Here is a 25,104-nt window from a genome sequence, read left to right as displayed (position 1 = left end):
CTGGTAACATATAAGTCAACATTTGAACCTTTATTGTATTTTTCATTTTTATCATTAGATACATTAGATTACTTGATTAAATTAAAATCCAATATTTGCATTTAAAAGTGTAATCTGACAATTTCGTCTCTGGCGTAATTCTGGGGTAAGGCTAAGAAGGATCCTTTATCTAAATAAAGATGTAATCTCTTGACCACACCTATTTTCTAGTCTGTTCTTCCTTGTTTTTCTAAATTACGATATTTGCCTGTCCAAACATAAAATTGAGCAGCTGCCATTCAATATTTTGTTTCTATAGATCCATATCAATCATCAGTGTTTGGCATCAGCCACAGCCCCATGTAATATTCTCCATTGTAATCTGTTACATGATCGTTTTGTCAATGTTGGTTTGTACAGCACCCTCCACACTCGCTTTATTTGACAGAGAGAGAGAGAGAGAAGAATAAAAAAAAGACTATATATATATATATATATATATATATATATATAAAGAAATATTATATTATTACACAGTTCTGTGGAATACTTGATTCTGATTAGTCAATCGCGCTATCCAGCAGTATGTTAATCCCAGATAACAACTGCTGAAAACAGGCTCATCTGGGTTACTGAAGTCAGCAGCGCTATATGTTTGCTAGGAAAAAAAATTCTTCATGGAAGTTTTGCGTTTGGTGAGCTAATAAAATATTAAAACTCAGTCAAATCAATTTCGTGTACAGTAATTTAATTATGTCATCCAGAATCGTGGACTCGCTCTCTCTTATTTCATACAAACGCAACTGCTGCCATTTTGCAACTATTGTTCCCTTTCGAGAACGTTCACTTCGTATTGCGTAGCTATACGCAGTGGGAAAACTCCTTTTCTCAAGAATATTGAAGCCTTTATTTTAAAACGCAGTGCAGCTGCACAGCCAGCACAATGCAGAGCTGACTAGCGCGCTGATTGGCTGGGCTGCGGGAACTGCACGAACCTATGGCGAAGCAGAGAGGACGTGCGGACCTATCAGAGCGCTTCGAGGCCCATTTCGCCATAGGAATCAGATTTATTCTCCTTCAGCGACCGACTACATCTTCGCTGACTCTCCTGAACCTACAGTGCCCTCCACAATTATTGAACCCCCTGGTAAATATGATCAAAATTGGCTGCAAAAAATAAATCTGCATCGATTATCCTTGTGATCTTTCATTCAAAAAATGTGCAAAATTCTAACCTTTCATTGAAGTAAAAGAATTGAAAGTGGGGGGAAATCACATTATGAAATAAATGTTTTTCTCCAAAACACGTTGGCCACAATTATTGAAACCCTTTTATTAAATAGTTTTTGCAATCTCCTTTTGCCAAGATGAGCTCTGAGTCTTCTCCTATAATGCCTGATGAGTTTGGAGAACACCTGACAAGAGATCAGAGATCATTCCTCCACACAGAATCTCTCCAGATCCTTCAGATTCCCAGATCCATGTTGGTGCTTCTCCTCTTCAGTTCACTCCACTCATCAGGTCAGGGGACTGGGACGGTCATGGCAGAAGCTTCATTTTGTGCTCCACAACAAATTTTTGTGTTGATTTTGATGTTTGTTTTGGATCGTTGTCCTGAAGGAAGATCCAACCACGGCCCATTATAAGATTTCTAGCAGAAAGCATCAGGTTTTGATTTTTTATCTGTTGATATTTGATAGAATCCACAATGCCATGTATCTGAACAAGAAGTCCAGGACCTCCAGCAGAAAAATATGCCCACAACATTAAAGATCCAATGGTATATTAAATTGTACACATGGGGTACTTTTTATCCTTGTGTTCACCAAACCCATCTAGTGTGTTTGCTGCCAAAAAGCTCTGTTTTAGTCTCATCTGACCACAGAACCCTGTGTTGTTTGAAGATCCAGTCGTGTCTGACAATTAAATTTGCTGGAATTTGTTTTTGGATGAGCGAGGAGTTTTTTTTTTAAAGCCTCCCAAACAACATGTGGGGATGTAGGGGTTGTTTGATAAATTTTTTTTTAGGCTTTCTGACCCCCAAGACTCAACTAATCTCTGCAATTCTCCATCTGTGATCCTTGAAGAGTCTTTGGCCACTCAAACTTTCATACTCGCCATGCATTAAGACAGTATAGACACACGTCCTTTTCCTGGCAGATTCATAACATCTTTAGTTGGTTATAACTTCTTAATTATTGCCCTGATGGTCAAAATTGGGATTTTCAATTCTTTAGCTACTGTCTTACAGCCACTTTCTAGTTTGTGATGCTCAACAATCTTTTGCTACGCATCAGAACTATATTCTGTGGTTTTACTCATTGTGATGGATGATTAAGGGGATTTGGCCTTTGTGTTTCCTCATATTTAAACTCCTGTGAAACACGAAGTCATAGCTGGACAGTTTCATGTTCCTAGTCACCCTGGTGTACTAAAAAAGGTAAATATTAATGGGAATATACTTCAGAGATATTTTACTCGTAAAAAATTCTAGGGGTTTCAATAATTGTGGCCAACGTGTTTTGGAGAAAAACATTTATTTCATAATGTGATTTCCCCCCACTTTCAATTCTTTTACTTCAATGAAAAGTTAGAATTTTGCACATTTTTTGAATGAAAGATCACAAGGATAATCGATGCAGATTTATTTTTTACAGCCAATTTTGATCATATTTACCAGGGGGTTCAATAATTGTGGAGGGCACTGTATTCTTAAACCGTAGGGTTTAATATGGAGTTGACCCCTCTAAAAAAGTATTCAGTGGCTTAGTAAATATCATTAATAATAATCAACTTTAACTTAATAAAATCTCTGAATATCATTTACTTGATGGTTTGAGTTGATACCAAAATAATTGACTAAAAATTTACAAAATTTACAGTTATAGAATAAATAGAATTAAAAACTAAAATTACAAGAATAGTTTAGTATTTGACCAAGCAATATTTATTTAAAGGGGTGATGAACTGAGAAATCAAAATTTCCTTGAGCTTTTGACATATTAGAGATCATCATACTATAATAATATCCTGTAAGTTTCAGAACTGAAAACTACCTTGTTAGTCCAATAAAAGCTTTTATAGACATCAGGCTCAGCAAACGACTCGTTTTTCAAAGTGGGGAACTATGACGTCAAAGAGGATAAAACACTGCCTCCACAAAAGAAGATCAACGCCTACTTCAACACGGCCTGTTTAGCCCCGCCCACCGGTTCGCCCAAACATGCTAAATAACATAGGACGACATTATAATTGCTAAACCGGATCGAGCTACTTCCAAGCAATAAACATGCTGTTTACTAAATATTGTGCAGTGCCTGTTTGTGGAAGAAGACAGTCTGCATACATACATCTGCATCTAGTCATAGTTGGGGGCGTGGCGAGGGTGGAGTCGGCGTGGGGGAAAACACTGCGAGCATTGTGTGTATTTGAATGACAAAAATGTCATATTGCGAGTCATTGACGCCTGCCGACCGGCAACGGTACATTGTAAAATTAACTGCAATAGGTTATGATTGCCCTTATTTAATTAAAAACTGGGTCAATGACCCAACCAAATGGCCGGAGGTGTCGTTCCCAGACATATTTTGTGATCTGGTTGAATCTCCAAGACATCGCGGCAGCTGTAGCGGTAACATTAGCCTATAACTCAATCAACTTATGTTGCATACTATAACTCCATAAAACCTTGTCACTTACCAATTGTACGTATGCTTCACTCCAAACTATTAATCCTTTTGTAAAACGGTGATCACTTAAAGCAGCACTCAGTAGCTTCGGGACTTCTTCGCTGTATTCTCGCTTTTTGCTCGCAGGTTTCTCTCTAGAGCTCCCCCAACAGCTTCGGAATAGATATTTGACAACACTGTCGTAAAAACTCGTTGTTGATTCTCAGACACCAGAGGCTATAGATCAACGACATCAAAGCAGATGGGACGTTCTTTAAAACATCTTCTTCATTCGGGTTCGGACAGCGTGAGGGAGCGCAATAATGACAGCATTTTAGCAGATTTCTTTTGGCCGTAAAGCAATTGTTTACATCGCGAGACCTGATATCACACGAGACTTCCTGACGCAGCGGCCGGCGGCCCGCCGGCTCCAAGTTGCAAGTGCGTATTTTCCGCTCACGGGCACCAGGGGGGTGCGAAACGACCACCATTCAACCCGAAATAAGTAATATAACCATTCCAATGACTCCGAAGCTGTTCAGTTAAGGTAAAAAAAGTGACTTAGTTCACCTTTAAGAAGTTATAAAGTCCTCTAGTAACTCACAGACTGCAGTCTACTCCATAGTTTCACGGCTCGCGTCATGAGCCTTCAGCTGATAACGCTAATGTGAATGAGACATCCCTTATGAAAAACAACTATAGGAATCTTGTAGTATTTTGGGACAAAATATTATAGTATTTTGGGACATACTATAGAATTACTATAGAGGTATTACAGAACATCACATAAGTATACATTACTATAGAAATCTTATAGGATTACTATAGTTCTTTTTCGTAAGGGATGTAGACACAACTAGCCCACCACTGCCTAATACGAGTTTAACACCCACTACTATATCACACGGGGATCTACTACTCACACAGTAATATGAAAAAATTGTCCTCATTTCCGGTTCTGTGTGTTTATTAGGAAGGATGTAGAACATCAATTCATTGTTTGTTTGTTTATTGGCGGTACAGAAAATGACACAGCAACTCTTCGGCATGATTGCCCCGTGTATTTCAATGAGCGCCAAGGCAATGTTTTCCCCATAGACAGTATATAAACTGGACACAGCAACCCCATTGGATTCAACGGAGACAAGTGAAGTCAATTAGAAGCACTAACTTCCTGATGGTCGAGCGTACTGCGCAGACTCAAACTGAGCTTGACGACGTAGATGTGACGTGAGCAACCCGTCTATCTACTAGTAGCTGTACCAAGAGAAATCTGAATCATTCCCTTCCGAAACTTGCAGAGACGGAGATCGTGAGTAGGAGGTGTCTATGAGCTAGAAGCAGGAGAAACTTTTGCTAAGTATTCTGATTAATTTCTTTGTCATTTTGCCTCCACGTCCCCCCGATTGCCCGCGAGCTTCTCCTCCTGTCCATACGGTAATCTCTCTACTGTGTGACAGAGAGTCGCGTGTTATGATGCAATCGTTAGCCTATTTTTACAAAAACTGCTTCTACAGGGCCATAACGTAAGATACAAGGTAATGGAGCCTTTTATACATTTGATTTTCGTGTTTCTTTAGAAATAAATAATGGACAAATGGAGTCTTTAAATGCCTCAGATGTAAAGTTATTCGCTGTCAAAGTGACGCCAAAATGAATGGGAGTCAATGGGATGCTAACAGCAGGTGATGGTCCGCTAGCCAATGGCGGCGCCCGGGGAAACTTCAAAATAATATGAAACCCTGCCCCCCTGGTTTTCCCCCACGGGCTAAATTCACGTGACGGGGCGTTCCCGGGGGCGTTCCCAGACCAACCGTCTGTATCTATAAGCTTCCTTCGGATTCCAGCATGGTTAAACTTTATTAAATCAGTCAATCACAATTTCCCGACACGGATCTGCCAGCAACATGTAAGTAACCATGTGTATTCTAATGCCTGATCTGCGATCAGTGATTTCTGTGTAATTATTCAAGTTCAGATATTTCTCTTAAAATCGTTCAATACTGTTTATGCATCAGTGACTAAACGATCAACTTAACATAATTTCTCGTAGTATTATGAAAATAATCTTTTTTAAACTGTTATTAAATTATATACAGAAAGCGATCAAAGAACGATCCCTTTCCAATCGCCCAAGCTGTCAATCAAACAGCACAGCGCGAGCCGCGAGAGCTTATCTGGACACTTACCAAACTTGTGTTGAAATAATGACACTGTTACACTACACAACGAAGCTCTTACTGTGTATTCACATCGTGTTTGCATTGTGATTTGGTGTAAACATTTGTGAGAGTGCAAAAATTGCGTTCCAATGATAAGATCTTTATTCAACAACAGACTGTCTGTCATCTGCTCAGTCAGTGCTCATCATGCTGCAACCTTTCATGTGATGAAATAGATTTAAATATAATGCTTTAAACGATACTTTTCACGATTTGTTAATCTCGATAGCTGTAATAGTAAAAACGTAGTAAAAGTTTTCGAGAGAGTTCATGTAATACTAGCTATTTCATATGCAAGCATGTCAGCCAATCACAGCAGTGGGCGTTTGCACTGCAGTCTCACAGCAGACACGCCCCTTAAAACAGAGCGTTCAAATCTGAGGCTGAAATCAGGCTTGGAAAAATGGCTTTTATTTATAAATTATGACAATTTTTGATGTAAAAATCATACTAACATTATAAGGGCACCCCGAGCAACATTATAAAATAATAAAACAATCCAGTTCATGACCCCTTTAAAATAAACTTTATGGGCCCTATTTTAACGGTCTGAAACGCAAGTATCAAACGCGAAACGCAAGTAACTTTGTGGGCGGGTCTTGGGCGCTGTTGCTATTAGGGGTGTAAATCGGACAGTTCACCACGATACGATACGATATCGATTCTCTCAGCCAGCGATACGATATTTGCCGATACCTCAAAAAATTCTGCGACACGATTACGATTCGATTCGATTCAGGGCTATATCGATCGATTAATCGATATTTAGATAGTATGTTCACACAACCAGTTACGTTTTTATTAACTCACAAATGCAACCAAAATATATACAGTAACATGAACGTTTAATTAAACTCTTTGAAAATTGCACACCCTCTCCCAACTGGGACATTTACAAGAGGTAATTTGCAAGTACTCCGTTCTTGTTCATTTTCATAAATCATGTTTTTTATTATTATTGCGCATTCCAAGTAATATCAATCAAACTGCAGCTGGGTTGTTTTGATAAATAATAATAATAACTTAAAAAATACAGGTAAATTACAAAATGAAAGTTAATTGAAAGTATGCTTTAATATGTTACAATTTTTTTTTTATCTTTTTTTTTTAGCAGAGCAGATACATTCACATTTCATCTTTCTGAGTCAAACAAAACCAAGTAATTGCTATGATAAAGTCGGTTAATCTTTGTAACGTTAATCTCCTCAGCTGACATGCGCCTGACAAACTTTGTTGTTGTGATTAACGTACACGAAATACAGTGCGCTTTTCCCTCACCACTAAACGAGCTGCTTTAGTAAGGTTCTGTGAAAATGTTTCAGCTTTTATTTTCCTTTTACGCCCTGAAGAAGATATCACGGGTTCATCAAGTTCATTGAAATTATCCATACTCGATCACTTTTAGTCAGCTTGCCTTTGGCGAAACTCCTCTTAGCCAGCGCGTCTTTTCAAAGTGACATCTGACCTGAATACTGCGCGCTGAGTCGCTAAAACGGACTTATCGTGTTGTGTTCACCAACAAGGGTGTGACTGCTTGTCTGTTTCTGCTGTAAAACATGAACTCGCGAGTCGCGATGCCTTGACAGCAGACAATACCGGCTTTTGTGAAAAAACTTTCAGGGTTCAGTCAGTCTTGTCAGGCGTCTATTTCAGATGAGGAGATTAACGTTATAAAGACACATCAGCAGACAGTATGGTTGGTGAGAAAACAAAAATGTGCGCTTTGGCGGAAGGATGTTACGTGAGAATGTGGAGAGTGTCAAAATGAGTATATCGATATTTTACATGTGGAATCGATGCATCGTATCGTTAGACGTTATATCGATGCATCGATCCATATCGATGTATCGTTACACCCCTAGTTGCTATTATACCGGCGGGATAAATGACTCTTGCGCCCGATGCAAATCTAAAATGGGTTGGTCTGAAGTAGCTTCATTATTCATAGGTGTGGTTTGGGCGTAACGTGAAATAAACCAATCAGAGCGTCAGCTCACATTCCCTTTAAGAGCAGGCGCGCTTGTTCTAAAGCGGATTCTTATTATAACGGCGGATTTGCCAGGCGCACGCCAGGAGCGGTTCACAGTTTTGCAATGTTAATCTACAGACTCTTTCAATAAAACACAGGAATCCAGTCTTTAAACGTCACAGAACCAACAAAATATTTCACACATTAAATCAGGCAAGGGTAGTTTGGGATCCGTTATCAAAAGTAAAGGGACTATTTGGCGGACACTTAAATATACGCAGTATGAAACCAAAACGTGAACAACTGGAACATCTGCTGTGCAGTTCCAATATTGACTTTTTAGGACTTTCAGAGACGTGGTTAACCCATTCTTCCCCTGAGGCTGTTGTAAATATGCCTGGGTATAATGCATTTAGAAAGGACAGAAATAATGGGAGGGGTGGGGGAGTAATAATGTATGTTAGAAATACTCTAAAGTGCACAATGATTGAATGGCCAAGTGAAATTGTTTTGGAATGTGTAGGTGTTGACATATCACTTTCTGCAACAATGTCTTTTGTTATAGTGTGTATATGAAGAGTTCAGATGCAAAAGCCTCTAAATGCCATTTGAAATTTTCTTATAGAATGATCATTTTTATCAAGCATCTATATTTAAGTTCAGTAATTTCACTTAAATGATAATTAATAGGTCATCTTCATTGCCATTTAAGTGAAATTATTGAATTTAAATATACGAGCTTGATAAAAATGATCATTCTATAAGAAAATTTCAGATGGCATTTAGAGGCTTTTGCATCTGAACTCTTCATATATAGAAAGCCCACTGCAAAAAATTATTTTTATGAACAACTTAAACTTCTCCTTAAACACTGTGATAAAACCAAGGAAATTATTTTAATGGGTGATTTTAATATTAACTGGAATGTAAAGAGGGAACGAACAACTCTTAAACAAATTAGGCTACTGACTATTTTAATTTAACACAAATGATAAAAACACCAACCAGAATAACAAACCATTCGGAAACTCTAATAGATCTGTTATTCACAAACCATGCTGAGAGGATTAGTAAAACATACAATCTCATTAGGGCTTTCTGATCATAATATTGTATTTTTCTCCCGAAAATTAAGTAAAAAGCGATTTAATTCATCTACATTTAATAACCATTACAATTTTATTCCAAAACATCTACATCAAAATCTTGATATTACTCTAAATGAAGTAAATTGGTCTGAATTGTTTTCTGATAATGATATTGAAATCAACTCCCAGATATTTAACTCAAAAATTATAGATGTTATGGAACCTTTTATTAAAAGAGGAAAAGGTAAAAAAAGGGGAAATCATCTACCCTGGTTGAATAATCAGTGCAAAATACTTATGAAAGAAAGAGACATCTTACTCAAAGTGTTTTTAAAATCTGGTCTTACCATTGATAGGCAAAGATTTACTTCTATGAGAAATAAAACAACTCATACCTTACGTAAAGCCAAGGCAAATTTTTTCTTGGTTGTCATTACAAGTGCAAATGGAAAAATGGCAAAATAATATGACAAAATATTAATAAACTAATTGGAAAGCAAAATAAAATGGACAATGATAGATTATTAAGTCCATGAAACCATCAAAGGCCAAAGATGCGTATGGCCTTGACACACATTTTTTTTAAATACACAAAGACCTGCTGGTATGCCCGCTAACACATCTGATAAATCTATCAATTAAAACGGCAGTTGTTCCATCAGGATGGAAGGTGGCTATAGTCTCACCAATTTTTAAATCAGGAGACAAAACAAACATTTAAAATTATCGCCCCATCAGCATCCTCCCTGTTGTATCTAAGGTTGCAGAAAAGTGGATCGCCAAGCTGCTGAATAAACACCTCAGCCACGGCCATTCTCTCCTGCACCCCATGCAGTTTGGGTTTCGCCAGTACCACTCCACAGAGACGGCAAACTGTGTCTTCGTAGAAACAGTGAAATCCTCGCTTGATAAAACCACATGTGTTGGTGCAGTCTTTTTGGATTTAATGAAGGCATTCGATACAGTAGATCATCGAGCCCTTCTGTCTAAACTGACTCACTTCAACTTTGCAGAAGATGCGCTAGTTTGGTTTCAATCTTACTTGTCCAATAGAAGACAAGCTGTGAGTGTTGGTGGCACTATGTCGTCTTACCTTGAATGTTCAGCAGGAGTCCCACAAGGCTCTATTTTGGGACCAGTACTGTTCTCTGTATATAAATGATCTGCCAAACGTTTGTCAAAAAGTCAATTTCCAAATGTATGCTGATGATGCGGTTATTTTTACACCTGCTAAAAGCACACAGGAAGCATCATCCATTCTTACATCAGCACTGGAGAATATTCAGCATTGGCTGCTTAAAGCTGCAGTTGGTAACTTCTGTAAAAATTTATTTTTTACATATTTGTTAAAACTGTCATTATGTCCTGACAGTAGAATGTGAGACAGATAATCTGTGAAAAAATCAAGCTCCCCAGGCTCCTCCCAGTGGTCCTATTGCCATTTGCAGAAATACACCGCTCCCGGTAAGAAACAACCAATCAGAGCCAGGAGGAGTGTCTTAGCAGTGTCAATCATGCTTGTGTACGCGCTGATCACCCCCCTCTCTCGCACAGCGCGTACAGTCGTTCAAAATCAAGATAGCCGGTGTGCCGCAGCTCTGCTAATGGCGGACAAACAACAAAAACTGCCAATTTCCCGAGTGGCACCAGCTCATACAACAAAGACAGGTAAACGGAAAAAGACAGATGACGATAAACAAGCCCGTCGGAGCCCATTTACTCAGTGTCAAAGCTCTAGCCGCATAGCATACAGATAAAATGTCACGCACTGTGCAAAGCAACAATAGAAACCTGCTAATTCACTGGCTTGTCATGTTGCTGAAATAATGTACTAGCAAACCTTATTTAGCATTACACATCGCTAGAATAATTACTTAGATACTGTAACGTTACCATTATTATCTTGCTAGCTATTTATAACTTATAGAAAGAGTGCAACGTTATGAAGTTACATTACATGTATTGCAAAATACGTAATGATTTGAGGACCAAGTTTGTAGTCAAAATATGGGCAGGCCATAGTCAATGTAAAGCATATTGTTGATGTTTCGTCCCTACCAGTGAATGTGCGATAACTGTTTATCCGCCGTCATCAGTGTCCCTGCATGTTTACTAGCCTGCGCGTTCATGGCAGGCTCCGCTGTGGAGGGAGGGCTGTAGCGCTAAAATACATCTTATTTGTTGATAAAGATAGATTTTTTTAGTACATGTGATTCTGACATGATGTCACTGCATGCACTGCGCTCCTCTCCGCTCGTCTCAGGTAAATAATGCGTCTTCCAGCTCAGCGGTTGGAGTCGCGCGTTCATGTGTTTTGGGGGCGTGGCTTTGGAAGGAGCCCAGAAGGGAGGGGGTGGAGTGAATGGAAATAATGTCTACAGACACTCGATTTTTATACTTTCTTTTTCAGAGTACTTACATTTTAATTATGTATTGATATATTATTAAATTATATAAATTTGGAAAAGAAGTTTTTTAGACAATTCCTACCTACCCAACCTTTAAATCCTGCCTATTATTGAACAAAAAGAAAACTGTTGCCATGATTTTTTTCAAAAAAACTCATAAAACTGGAGCGGTCCAGTGTGTTCCTGGGGGGAGTGGAACTTGACATTGTAGAAGAGTTCAAGTACCTCGGGGTCACACTGGACCCAACACTTTCTTTCAAAAAACACATTAAACTTACGGCGAACAGAATCAAATTCAACTTACATAACTTTAAACAAATCAGACCATCAATGACAATTACTTCTGCTAAAATGTTCCTACATTCAATGATATTTTCACATATAGATTACTGCATTACAACCTGGTCACTCACTGGAAATACAATTTTAAAACCCATAGAAATGTTATTTAAAAAATCTATAAAAATACTTGATCAAAAGCCTTTGTCATTCCATCAGTGTAATATTTTGGGAAAATACAATATGCTCAATTTTGAAAATTGTATTTATTTTAAAAATAGCTGTTTAATTTATAAAGTTTTTCACGGACTGGCCCCACCTTCACTTTCTACATACATCAAACCAAGGTCTGACAGAGGTTTTTGTACCAGAGCCTCATTTAGAGGAGATATAGAGATCCCGCACAGAAAAACTACCTTTGGACAAACTGTTCTGTCTATCAGAGGAGGTCATTTTTGGAACAGCCTCCCAAAAAACATTAGAGAATGTCCCACTTACTGCACATTTAAAAAGCACCTTAAACAGCTTCTTAAAAGTTCCCAGTTATGTCCTCATTTTGACTAATCTTATTGATGTAATGTAATCAGCCTGAATGTGTGCTAAATAATGTGTTTCTTCCTTGATATTGTATACTGTCATATTCTTTTGTGTTGCATTATTTTTTATGTTTGTCTTCCTGCCTCGGGACAACAGGTGAAAATGTGCATTTATGCTATAACTTGGCTCATATGTACAGAAATGTTAGATTGTTAATTAATGTGCACTGTCCCGAATAAAAAAATAAAAAAATTAAAAATAAATAGGCCTAAACAGCCGAGGAGACCGACGTTCTCGTCAGGGCCGTAAAACACAGAGAAGTGACGTTGGAGATGGAGAAACACACCCAAATTAGCTTCGGTTAAACAGGCGTATGATAATTTGGGTAAATGTATAAGCTGTATGCTTTTATAATAATCTATCTATCTATCTATCTATCTATCTATCTATCTATCTATCTATCTATCTATCTATCTATCTATCTATCTATCTATCTATCTATCTATCTATCTATCTATCTATCTATCTATCTGTCTATCTATCTGTCTATCGTAATAATGTATGATTTGCAAAAATGAAAACTGCTGCTTCTGTGTGAGAGAATCAAAGTGTATGCGCGTTGTGCACACGCTACATTGATTATGGCCAAGCATGCACCCTTAAAATAGCACATGAATAACATGCGCAACGCGCCACTGACTTTAAACTAGTTTTTTTTCGGTTAGTGGCGGAATTGTTTTCTAAACCTGCAAAATTACTTGAGGGAACATTTGCGCCGGAACACGCCGCCTCTTTGCGCTGAACCGCCCCCGGGAGCGCAAGTGTATTTCTTAGTTAACCGACGTGCGTCTGTGTAGGGAAAAGTCAGCTGTGCGCGGTTGCAAAATAGGAATGATACATGCGTCGGTGTACAAAGTCAATTGCGCTGGGTGCAAGATAGGGCCCTATATTTGTGAAATTTCTATCAAAATATTTGAGAATGGAGAATTTTAAGAAAGAAATCATTTACCTGTTGAGAGTATGTTGACAGTCTGTGTAGTTGTAGCTGAGCTCCAGAACATCAGTAATGAGGTGACTGACAGTTACATTTTTGAAAAACAAAAAGACGGGAATAAAGAACCCTAAACTCGAACACAAAGAACCATTTCAGCATATAAAGGGTTCATCAGGACGATACAGTTCTAAATGGAACTGTTACAACGTGTAAAAAAACATCTTTTTTTATAGTGCACTTAGCATCAGTGTACTTTTTTCATTTTGTGTTGCAGTCGCGAAAACCTTTGTCAAACACTCATGTCAGTTGGTGGGTACACAGGAGCAGATGGCAAAATAGACAGCTTTGTGTGCATTTGCCTGCCATAAAGGAGCTTTTAGTTGCAGCATGAGTGGCTTGGTCCACATGCAAGAAGTTAGTTACCACAGATTTCCATGGCTTATGTTGCTGGATGGCCATTTGGACAGTGTGTTTGAGAACATGGTTGAACCTCTCTCTACAGCACCATTAGCTGTCGGGTTGTAGAGAGAAGAACGATGGTGACGAATAATCGGCCTAAAGGTTAGAGAGTCAGACTTATAACCCGAAGGTCGGAGGTTCGATTCTCAATGACGGAAACGACTGAGGTGCCCTTGAGCAAGACACCTAACTCCCAATTGCTCCCCCTGAGCCACAGTGAATGGTTGCCCACTGCTCCTGGTGTGTGTTCACGATTTGCAATGTGTGGGTGGATGGGGTTAAATGCAGAGGACAAATTCCGAGTATGGGTAGCCATACTTGGCCTTCACGTCACTTCACTTTACATCTAGAAAAGCAGCTAAAGCAGAAAAATGAACACCATTATCAGTTCCTATACTCAATGGATTTCCATGGCGGCTGAAGACTGATGACAGAAACGAAACCACAGAATCTGTAGTGACAGTGTGAGTAAAGGAGACCTCAGGCCATATGCTGTAATAATCTGTTAATGTTATAGCAAACCTGCAGTCGGATGTAGCAGTGTCAAATGGCCCAACTATGTTCACAGCCACTTACTGCCGTGGTCTATCTGGCAGCACCACTGGCTGGAGAGGAGTAGGAGTAGATCAATAGAAATCACAAAGTCGTTGTTTGGTTCTCACCTCTCCCTGATGTCCTTTGTGCACTATATGGAGACCAGCACAGATCGACGAGCAGCAGGTGCAGTCAGCCATGAGCCTCGGAAGATGAAGTTGTCCTTAACATACAGTTACAGACACATTTTATTATATGGCAGCAACATAACGTCCAGTCCCTTGGGTGAAGGAGGCTAACCATTAGAAATCTGTGTGCAAAGTTTGGTTAGAGCAGGGCAAGAAACACATGCAGCATCAACATCAGCAGCAGACTGTTTTACAGACAATATTACAGGAGGCAGATAGAAAACCAACAAACTCCTCATCAACATCATCAACAGGAGCTGGAGCAACAGCATTATCAGATAATCAGCTGGAGCATTTTGAAATGCCTGTACACGTAATTCATCAGGAAGAAGACCCTCCTCTGAAACGGAATGACCTAGGAACATCAGGCTGGTTTGCCGGAAGCAGCACTCATCTTTATTGAGCTGCAAGTCAGTAGTTTAAAGTCTTTGTAAGACTGCTTGGAGTCCTTTGTCATGCATAGACATGTCTTCAAAGACATCTTCAGCCGTTTCTTGAAAATATTCAGAAGCTCAGGGTTAAGTTAGGCAGGTCATTCCACCAGCAGGAAACAGTCCAGGTAAAGGTCCATGGAAGTGACTTTGTGCCTCTTTGGGATGGTACTACAAGGCACTGTTCACTTGCAGAATGCAAGCTTCTGGAGAGCAGTTAGTAAGCAGAGAAACACAAGACGGGAGTGACAAACTTCATCCATCTTGTTTACCCATCACTTCCGTTCTCACACATGTTATGCTTAACATCAATTCAAAGTTGAAGTCACAATATAATTCATGCATGAACACAACAACCTGTACATAGAGACGACCACAACAGCCCTGAATGTCAGCAGAGCCATGGAGACAGATCCCCCATGAAGACCTCGCCAACACAACAGTCATCAGCACAGATCCTCAGCAAAAAACACAAGAAAAAGACAAGTCAATACTCTGAATGGCCAATCCATAATCGGACTTGTGATGCAGCCTGGAATCATAACCACACCATGTTGGTTTATTTGGCCAGAGGAGAACTGGCCTCCAAACTGAGCCTGGTTTCTCCCAAGGTTTTTTTCTCCATTTCTGTCACAGATGGAGTTTAGGTTGCTAGCTACTGTCACCTCTGGCTGGCTTAGTTGGGGATTTGATTGTACTGACTGAGTTGTATGATGCAATTGTAACACCTGCTTTGCAGAACTTGTGATAAACTAGATCAATGGGCCAATCAGAAGACACAGGAGTCGAAGGAGGCAGAGGTACACACACATGGACTTTTTTCCTTTTATATATCAAAAATGAAAGTATCAACAACAATAAAAAAAAATGGATTTGAATTAACAATGTTTTAAAAGAAAATAAATTATACACAATTCAATAACCTTAGTTGCAGATGAAAACAATTACCCAAATTAAATGCAAGAAAATATCAACCAAAAGAAAAACAACAGACGTTTAGTTCCTTTCCTTTCCCTTTTTAGCTAGTAGATTTCTATTTTGAGTTTCCTTATAATTTAGAATTTATTTTATTGCCTTTTGGCCTAATTTAGTTACACCTAATTGGCAGATTTATTAGTTATTTACTAGTTTAGATGTATCTCTTTCGTTTCTTAATTTCAGTGTAATTTTTGTGAAACAATCCTTTCACAATCCAAATTAAATGACAATTTCTCAACAAAATGTTCACCAACAAAGTAAATGTACAATTGTGTTTTGTTACCCACAATAATAATGAAAGAAAATATGTAGGGGATATAGATATCTTATCAGATCAAACGATTATTTTCAGTTCAAAGATTCTCAGTCCAAACAACAAAAAAAATTGAAATTTCCCCTTTAGTTCTCAGAAAATGTCAGTTCCAAAAGGAAATAAAAGATACCTCAATCCTTAAAGTCAAAATAGAGAAAACTCCTACAGATGGTCGAACTGCAGGAATGACGCAAATCCAAGGAAAGATGAGAAAAGTAGATCCAAGTTCGGTTTTCACGGGTGGCTCGCCATCTATTTCCTTCACTCGTCACGCGTCTCAATGCATCCACACCAAAGAACGCAGTCCACAACACGAAAATCCAACTTCAAAACACATACATGCAAAATCTGGCCTGCACACAACAGGGCAATGTCCTTAGTGATTTCTCTTTACATTAGCATCATTTAGCACATTTCAGAACAACAATTGACATTGTGATCACTCATTACACATAGTGAAACATCATAGTTTTTACTGTTTAGTCTCATATTAATACTGTACATAAACACTGTTAACCATATTTATCAAAATAAACATTCAACTCACCGATTCCTCTGTAAATTAACTGTTTTTTTGTTTGTTTGTCTCCCTTTCCAGGTTTCACCAGATGAACCACGTTAGTTTCGTTAGTGTTAGCGTGGCCTAACATCTACAGAATCAACAGGAACTCTACTCAGGTAAGTATCTAAACAAACGCTTCTCAATCAGTGTAGTTGTAACAATAAACTGATTCTCAATGAAATTCTAGGTTTTCTTTCAGGTATTTCACCATTAATTCTCCTAATCACCGTTTCTCCTCTCTGTATTGTTTCTCTGTTTTTCCGATCTGCGCTGCGCACAGGGAGGCGGAGTCAGCGCTGCTGCCTGTTTTTTCCTGATTGGATGCCTAACATCTGCAGTGCTATACACAGTTTCCATTCGTTGCGATTTGCTGCAATAATTTACATATCACTTATATGAATAATAAAATGTATAATTTACATATTATAATAAACATTATAATAAACTATTACATTGTCACAAAGTTTTATTCTATTTGCTGTTCAGTCACATACATATTTAGTTAAATATGTAATTTTAATGGTTTAATTGTTAAATATTTTGGACAAATTAACTTGAGCAAAGACTGCAAATATGCTAATTTGAGTCTGGGTTACACAATCACTGTGTTCTCCAGAGTTGCTTAATAGAACTCATTTCATATTTAATGATATTTATTTACACAGTTATTGAACAGAACTGAATCAACACTGAACTGACCTCAGTTGAACAATGATGCTATTTTCTTTTTAGAGCTTCTTTACAGCAGAATTGAACTCTGTTTGCATCATTGAATCATTGTTTTCCTGTTTATCCCTGTAAAGCTTCTTTGAAACAGTCTGTATTGTAATAAGCACTATATAAATAAAGGTGACTTGACGACTTAGTGGAGAAGCCTGAGGTGGAGCAGCCTGAGGTGGAGCCGGAGAGCTGGAGAGCTTGGCCACTGGAGGAGGAAGGACCGGATAGTCGGACAGGACTGGCAGAGAAGGAGAGATTTCGAGGGTGAAGAAAAGGGTGAGACATGGATCTGCAGACTACAAATCAATCAGACAGTAATCCATTCCTGGCTCTGGGATGGACTGGGCCACAATAGTGATGTCCGGTTCGTGAACGAATCGTTCTTTTGAACCGGTTCTTTTTAGTGAACTGGTCGAACCAGTACACTAAATCGGACTGAATCGTTCGAAACAGTTTGCGTCTTGCGTCAGCACTGATCCACAAGTTACTAAAGTTACTCACTTTCGGACATGCCTGAGTCCTGACAGTCCCTTCGACTCGAAATAAACCAATATCCCGGAGTATATTTTACTCCAGAAAATCCAACAGTTCACTGAGCTGAGACATGTTGTGCTGAGAGAAGTGATGAGCACGAGCAGCTGATACTGCGCATGCGCGTACTACCGAACGTACAGGTACAGCTGTTCTCGGATCACCAGTACAGAACCGAGAACTGTTTATTTCAGACGTGTTCGACATACTGAGAACCTGATGAGCTGAGCATGCATGCAATTTTTTCAGAGGGACGAAATGCATGTTTCTTAAGTATTTTGTTGAACATCAATAAGTGTAACAAAATAAAACATGTTGGAAACATGTTTATCACATACTGTCTTTTCACTGTATTATTTTAAAGATTGGAAACACAATGAATCAATTGTAAAGCTAAACATTTATTATTATACTAAAACATTATTTTCAGGAACAGCTAATTTAATTTCTTAGTAAGTTGATATACATTTTTGACGTAAACTCTTGCCAAGTTTTTAAGGGTGCAAAGTAAATGTTTATAATGTGTTAATCAAAACATAACGTATTTAACATTCTGGAGACATATCGACTTTTTAGTTTTGTCGACTGTAGGCTATAGTAAGGTTTCAGCAGTTCTCAGCTCAGCACATACAGGCCTATGCTACAGTTCTCGAGTCAAGAACTGGTTGTTGCAGCAATTCTCGAATCACCAGTACAGAACCGAGAATTGTTTATTTCGGATACGTTTGATACGGAGAACCGACGAGCTGGAGAGACTGCGCATGTGTGATAGTACCGTCTCTGAACCGAACTTTCTTTTGGCCAACTGCATGCTGTGCTGACACATGAGCACAGGTGAACCAAGGACTTGAATGAGGGCCCGAATTCGGCGAAATGTAAGTTTATTCACTTACAAATAAAATAAAAATGATGAAGACCAGTTTATTCACTTTAGATCTTAAGACATGTAAAACATCCGCGTTTGCGCATCGCCTTAGGCCTACTACAGGGTTCATTTTCAAAACGTAAATGTAAGAAACTTATCCAAGATGATTATGACGATGAGTACTATTATTTAACTGAAGATATGATTACAAATGCCTTTATTTTAATGTATATTTATACGCCGGGATGATAGAATTGACGTCATTACATGATGACGTAAAAGAACTGGTGAACCGGTTCATTGACACGAACTGTCCGAAAGAACCGGACTTCCCATCACTAGGCCACAAGCACTGACTCCCGGATGGATCTGGCGGTAGGCTCTAGCTTGGGGGCGGAAATGGTGACTGGCTCAGGCTCCGGAATGGACATGGTGGCTGGCTCTAGCTCCATAGCGGGAGTGTGTTCTGGCCTGGGGTCCCTGGCTGGCACGGGGAAGACGTCCTTTTTCTTCTTCTGCCTCCCTCACAGAAAGTGAAGGATGATAGTGAAGGATAGGTTCCAAACAAGAACCTACAAGAGACTGAACTAAGCTGGGGGTATAAATACGCAGATGGGAGTTTTACGTACTCAAACTTGTTCTAAGGGCAGAAAAGAAAATGATTGGTTTACAGATTCAACCAATGAAATTAAAGTAGAGGCGGGATCAAGGCGTTTGGAAATTTGGAGGGAAGGAGGAATAACAGACGGAGTACGTTTTTGACTGTTCGTGGGAGAAAGCGCATATCGTAAGGTAAGTGAATTTTATATGTTTTGTTGAAATTCATAGTTAACAGCCTCTAAAGTTTACTAAGATAATTGGGCAACATTAAAAATGCGCATGTATATATAATAATCGTCTAAATACTATCGGATGCATTTTGATGCCTGCTTTAGTCGACCGCACCAAAGCAGCTAGCAGCTAATGCATTAGCATTAACATTACTGGTATGCTTTCCCAATGAGATCACATAACTCGTTCAAATCTCCGCGACATTTCGTCAGTCAAAATTATACATTATCTCCTGCTCTTGCGTTGCGAGCAGAAATACATACATAAAGTTTCATAATGTTATTTTTGTGTAGCCTACTAACGTTAACTTACATGCTTCTCTCAGGGTAGGAGTACTCAATAGATCATATTACTGTGTTATTTTTAGTGTATTATGCGCTGCTCTCAGGGCAGCAGTACTCAATAGGTTCATATTACTGTGTTATGTTTAGTGTAATGCGCGCTGCTCTCAGGGCAGGAGTACTCAATAGATTCATATTACTGTGTTATTTTTAGTGTATTATGCGCTGCTCTCAGGGCAGGAGTACTCAATAGGTTCATATTACTGTGTTATGTTAAGTGTATTATGCGCTGCTCTCAGGGCAGGAGTACTCAATAGATTCATATTACTGTGTTATTTTTAGTGTATTATGCGCTGCTCTCAGGGCAGGAGTACTCAATAGATTCATATTACTGTGTTATTTTTAGTGTATTATGCGCTGCTCTCAGGGCAGGAGTACTCAATAGATTCATATTACTGTGTTATTTTTAGTGTATTATGCGCTGCTCTCAGGGCAGGAGTACTCAATAGATTCATATTACTGTGTTATTTTTAGTGTATTATGCGCTGCTCTCAGGGCAGGAGTACTCAATAGGTTCATATTACTGTGTTATGTTTAGTGTATTATGCGCTGCTCTCAGGGCAGGAGTACTCAATAGGTTCATATTACTGTGTTATGTTTAGTGTATTATGCGCTGCTCTCAGGGCAGGAGTACTCAATAGATTCATATTACTGTGTTATTTTTAGTGTAATGCGCTTTGCTCTCAGGGCAGGAGTACTCAATAGATTCATATTACTGTGTTATGTTTAGTGTATTATGCGCTGCTCTCAGGGCAGGAGTACTCAATAGATTCATATTACTGTGTTATTTTTAGTGTAATGCGCTTTGCTCTCAGGGCAGGAGTACTCAATAGATTCATATTACTGTGTTATGTTTAGTGTATTATGCGCTGCTCTCAGGGCAGGAGTACTCAATAGATTCATATTACTGTGTTATGTTTAGTGTATTATGCGCTGCTCTCAGGGCAGGAGTACTCAATAGATTCATATTACTGTGTTATGTTTAGTGTATTATGCGCTGCTCTCAGGGCAGGAGTACTCAATAGATTCATATTACTGTGTTATGTTTAGTGTATTATGCGCTGCTCTCAGGGCAGGAGTACTCAATAGGTTCATATTACTGTGTTATGTTTAGTGTAATGCGCTGCTCTCAGGGCAGGAGTACTCAATAGGTTCATATTACTGTGTTATGTTTAGTGTATTATGCGCTGCTCTCAGGGCAGGAGTACTCAATAGGTTCATATTACTGTGTTATGTTTAGTGTATTATGCGCTGCTCTCAGGGCAGGAGTACTCAATAGGTTCATATTACTGTGTTATGTTTAGTGTATTATGCGCACTGCTCTCAGGGCAGGAGTACTCAATAGATTCATATTACTGTGTTGTGTTTAGTGTATTATGCGCTGCTCTCAGGGCAGGAGTACTCAATAGGTTCATATTACTGTGTTATGTTTAGTGTATTATGCGCACTGCTCTCAGGGCAGGAGTACTCAATAGATTCATATTACTGTGTTATGTTTAGTGTATTATGCGCTGCTCTCAGGGCAGGAGTACTCAATAGATTCATATTACTGTGTTATGTTTAGTGTATTATGCGCTGCTCTCAGGGCAGGAGTACTCAATAGGTTCATATTACTGTGTTATTTTTAGTGTAATGCGCTGCTCTCAGGGCAGGAGTACTCAATAGGTTCATATTACTGTGTTATGTTTAGTGTAATGCGCGCTGCTCTCAGGGCAGGAGTACTCAATAGGTTCATATTACTGTGTTATGTTTAGTGTAATGCGCGCTGCTCTCAGGGCAGGAGTACTCAATAGGTTCATATTACTGTGTTATGTTTAGTGTATTATGCGCTGCTCTCAGGGCAGGAGTACTCAATAGGTTCATATTACTGTGTTATTTTTAGTGTATTATGCGCTGCTCTCAGGGCAGGAGTACTCAATAGGTTCATATTACTGTGTTATGTTTAGTGTATTATGCGCTGCTCTCAGGGCAGGAGTACTCAATAGGTTCATATTACTGTGTTATGTTTAGTGTATAATGCGCTGCTCTCAGGGCAGCAAAACAGCAGCATAACTATTGGGATAGTATGGGTTGGGTAATGTTGTTGCTCTTGGAGCAGGAGATATTTTATCTTAAAGGGATAGTTCACCCAAAAATTTAAATTTTGTCATTACCGGTACTTACTCACCCTCAAGTTGTTCCAAACATGAGTTTCTTTCTTCTGCTGAACACAATAGTAACCAGACAGTTGACGGCACCCATCGACTTCCATAGTAGGGAAAAAAAATACTACGGAAGTCAATGGGTGCCGTCAACTGTCTGATTCCCAACATTCTTCAAAATATCTTGTGTTAAACGGAACAAAGAAACTCATACAGGTTTGGAACAACTTGAGGGTGAGTAAATGATGACAGAATTTTTATTTTTGGTTGAATTATCCCTTTAATATTTTATGCTTTAAGATTAATGTTCATAGGTAATGCTAATGTTTTACTGTCAGTCTATTTTTCTGTCTTCAGGGAACATTTCTTTCGGAGAAAAATGAATGGTAAGTATGAAACATTTTTGTCATGTGCGTGTGCTTTTAATTACCTGAATATACAATGTATATTCCGAGTATACAATATAGTGTGTAGTTCACTTGTATAGGGTGTAGTCTCCTACAATTATAATATCTAATAGAGCTATTTGTTATTTGAAAGTAATGTATAGGCCTGTATTTTTTCCAGAAATTTTTATTTTGCGATCTTTGCATTTTACTTCAAAAAACATAAAATACTAAAACCATAGTTTAAAAACACTTAAGAATAAGGGCCAAAAAATAACAAATTTTTTACCCATGCAGTCTTACAAATTATGAAGTCTGGAGGACTGCATGGATGCAGCATTGGAAGGATTGGACCCTATCCGCTTTACATGGAAAGTTTTGAATCCCTTTTAGAAAACAAAGAAGTATCCGATGAGGTAAAATTTCTCTTGGCTTTTATAATTCAACTTTTGTTTTTATATGTGTATGTAAATACATTTTTTTTCAAGGGATAGTTTACCCTAGAGCTGTAAGATTCTGGATAAGTTGAGCTTTTTTTTTTTCAAATACAGAGCTCTATTCTCCCACAATTCTGAATAGACAACTAAACAAAATAACTTGCAATTTACTAAATAATAATAAAAAATCGCTTTGAATGACAGATTCAATGACTCACTCATAAAGACTTCACTTGTTTCGTTACTGGATGAATCAGCGTTTTGAACAAATCTTTTGAATGAATGATTCAATAACATAATATATATATTTTTAACAATCACTTTTCGCCATGTGGTGGCATAACGATTTAATTGATACAATCGTTATTTGAGTGCTCAATAGGTTCATATTACTGTGTTATGTTTAGTGTAATGCGCGCTGCTCTCAGGGCAGGAGTACTCAATAGGTTCATATTACTGTGTTATGTTTAGTGTATTATGCGCTGCTCCCAGGGCAGGAGTACTCAATAGGTTCATATTACTGTGTTATGTTTAGTGTATTATGCGCTGCTCCCAGGGCAGGAGTACTCAATAGGTTCATATTACTGTGTTATGTTTAGTGTATTATGCGCTGCTCCCAGGGCAGGAGTACTCAATAGATTCATATTACTGTGTTATGTTTAGTGTATTATGCGCTGCTCTCAGGGCAGGAGTACTCAATAGGTTCATATTACTGTGTTATGTTTAGTGTATTATGCGCTGCTCCCAGGGCAGGAGTACTCAATAGGTTCATATTACTGTGTTATTTTTAGTGTATTATGCGCTGCTCTCAGGGCAGGAGTACTCAATAGATTCATATTACTGTGTTATTTTTAGTGTATTATGCGCTGCTCTCAGGGCAGGAGTACTCAATAGGTTCATATTACTGTGTTATTTTTAGTGTATTATGCGCTGCTCTCAGGGCAGGAGTACTCAATAGGTTCATATTACTGTGTTATTTTTAGTGTATTATGCGCTGCTCTCAGGGCAGGAGTACTCAATAGATTCATATTACTGTGTTATTTTTAGTGTATTATGCGCTGCTCTCAGGGCAGGAGTACTCAATAGATTCATATTACTGTGTTATTTTTAGTGTATTATGCGCTGCTCTCAGGGCAGGAGTACTCAATAGATTCATATTACTGTGTTATTTTTAGTGTATTATGCGCTGCTCTCAGGGCAGGAGTACTCAATAGGTTCATATCGAGATTCTGATCTTTTACCAAAAACGTGCTGCTCTAGTTCACCCAAAAATGAAAATTCTGTTCCAAACCTGTATGATTTTTTTCTTCTTCTGTTGAACACAAAAGGAGATATTTTGAAGAATGTTGGTAACCAAACAGTTGGTTGGCCCCATTTACTAGAATAGTATAGAATATAATTTTCATGCATGAAAGTTACTTTGGATACAATTGTTAGAAATACAAATGTAAGGCATCCAGAAGTTTTCTGTGTTCTTTCATCTTTTCACATTTCACATTCCTAAACACTACCTTTCTCTCTTTGTTCCATCAACCTCCTCAGATAATGGATGCCTTGTTCCATCTGTTCAGCAGGGTAAGATTAACTAAACTACTTTGAACATTTTTTTATGTAAGGGGAAGACACCAGTCTTCCTTGAGCGCCGTCATCCTACAGATATGTGTGCTAACATTAATCTAACTCACCTGAGTGTAGGGGTGGGAAATATGAATATTGGATCATGAATTGTGAAAATGTCTTTACGTAGCCTATATTATATTTTTTATATATAGCCCTCCCCTACCTTGGAGTTTGCATGCCCAGTGCACTCCAGGAGGGTTGCCATACAAGAATTATTGGAACAGTACCAGCAACACTTGTGAATGGAGAGATTCAAATGGTGAGAATAATATCTTTTCAGCTCCATTTTCTAACCCTCCAATCACAAGTGTTGCCGGTACTGTTCCAATAATTCTTTAGCTTTGTTTCCACTGTCAGACTGGAAAAACTCGTAGAGGGCTCTCTCTGAGAGAACAAAGGAAATTAACATTTGATCTCACCCTTTCGCACTATCGAGACGAAAGTCTCACCTCCGAATCATCCTAATCTACTGTACATTTCTTCCCCTCATCCCCCACTCCTTCTCCCTCATGCTGAGATCACCAAAAACTAATGCAAGAATATATATGGTTTAATGTGAATTTGAAATGTCTCAGTGTGACTGGTACAAATGTCTTATTTTCAAATAAGTAAAAGGTAATAAG

General features: G+C 38.6%; 2 long non-coding RNA genes across 2 annotated transcripts; one reads left to right on the top strand and one right to left on the bottom strand.

Moving 5' to 3' along the window:
- Window positions 1-15,569: 15,569 nt before the first annotated feature.
- On the bottom strand, window positions 15,570-16,896 carry LOC309488720. Its single transcript, XR_014202250.1, has 2 exons — window positions 16,595-16,896; window positions 15,570-16,400 (listed from the first exon to the last, which is right to left on the bottom strand). It is a non-coding gene; the product is annotated as an uncharacterized lncRNA (long non-coding RNA).
- Window positions 16,640-17,058, top strand: LOC309488721. Its single transcript, XR_014202251.1, has 2 exons — window positions 16,640-16,725; window positions 16,890-17,058. It is a non-coding gene; the product is annotated as an uncharacterized lncRNA (long non-coding RNA).
- The last annotated feature ends 8,046 nt before the right edge of the window (window positions 17,059-25,104 follow it).

This window comes from Leuciscus leuciscus (genome assembly GCF_965113295.1).
Source record: "Leuciscus leuciscus genome assembly, chromosome: 24".
Lineage (NCBI taxonomy): Eukaryota > Metazoa > Chordata > Actinopteri > Cypriniformes > Leuciscidae > Leuciscus > Leuciscus leuciscus.
Note: the sequence above shows the minus strand (reverse complement) of the source record. Positions and strands in the feature narration are given on the sequence as shown.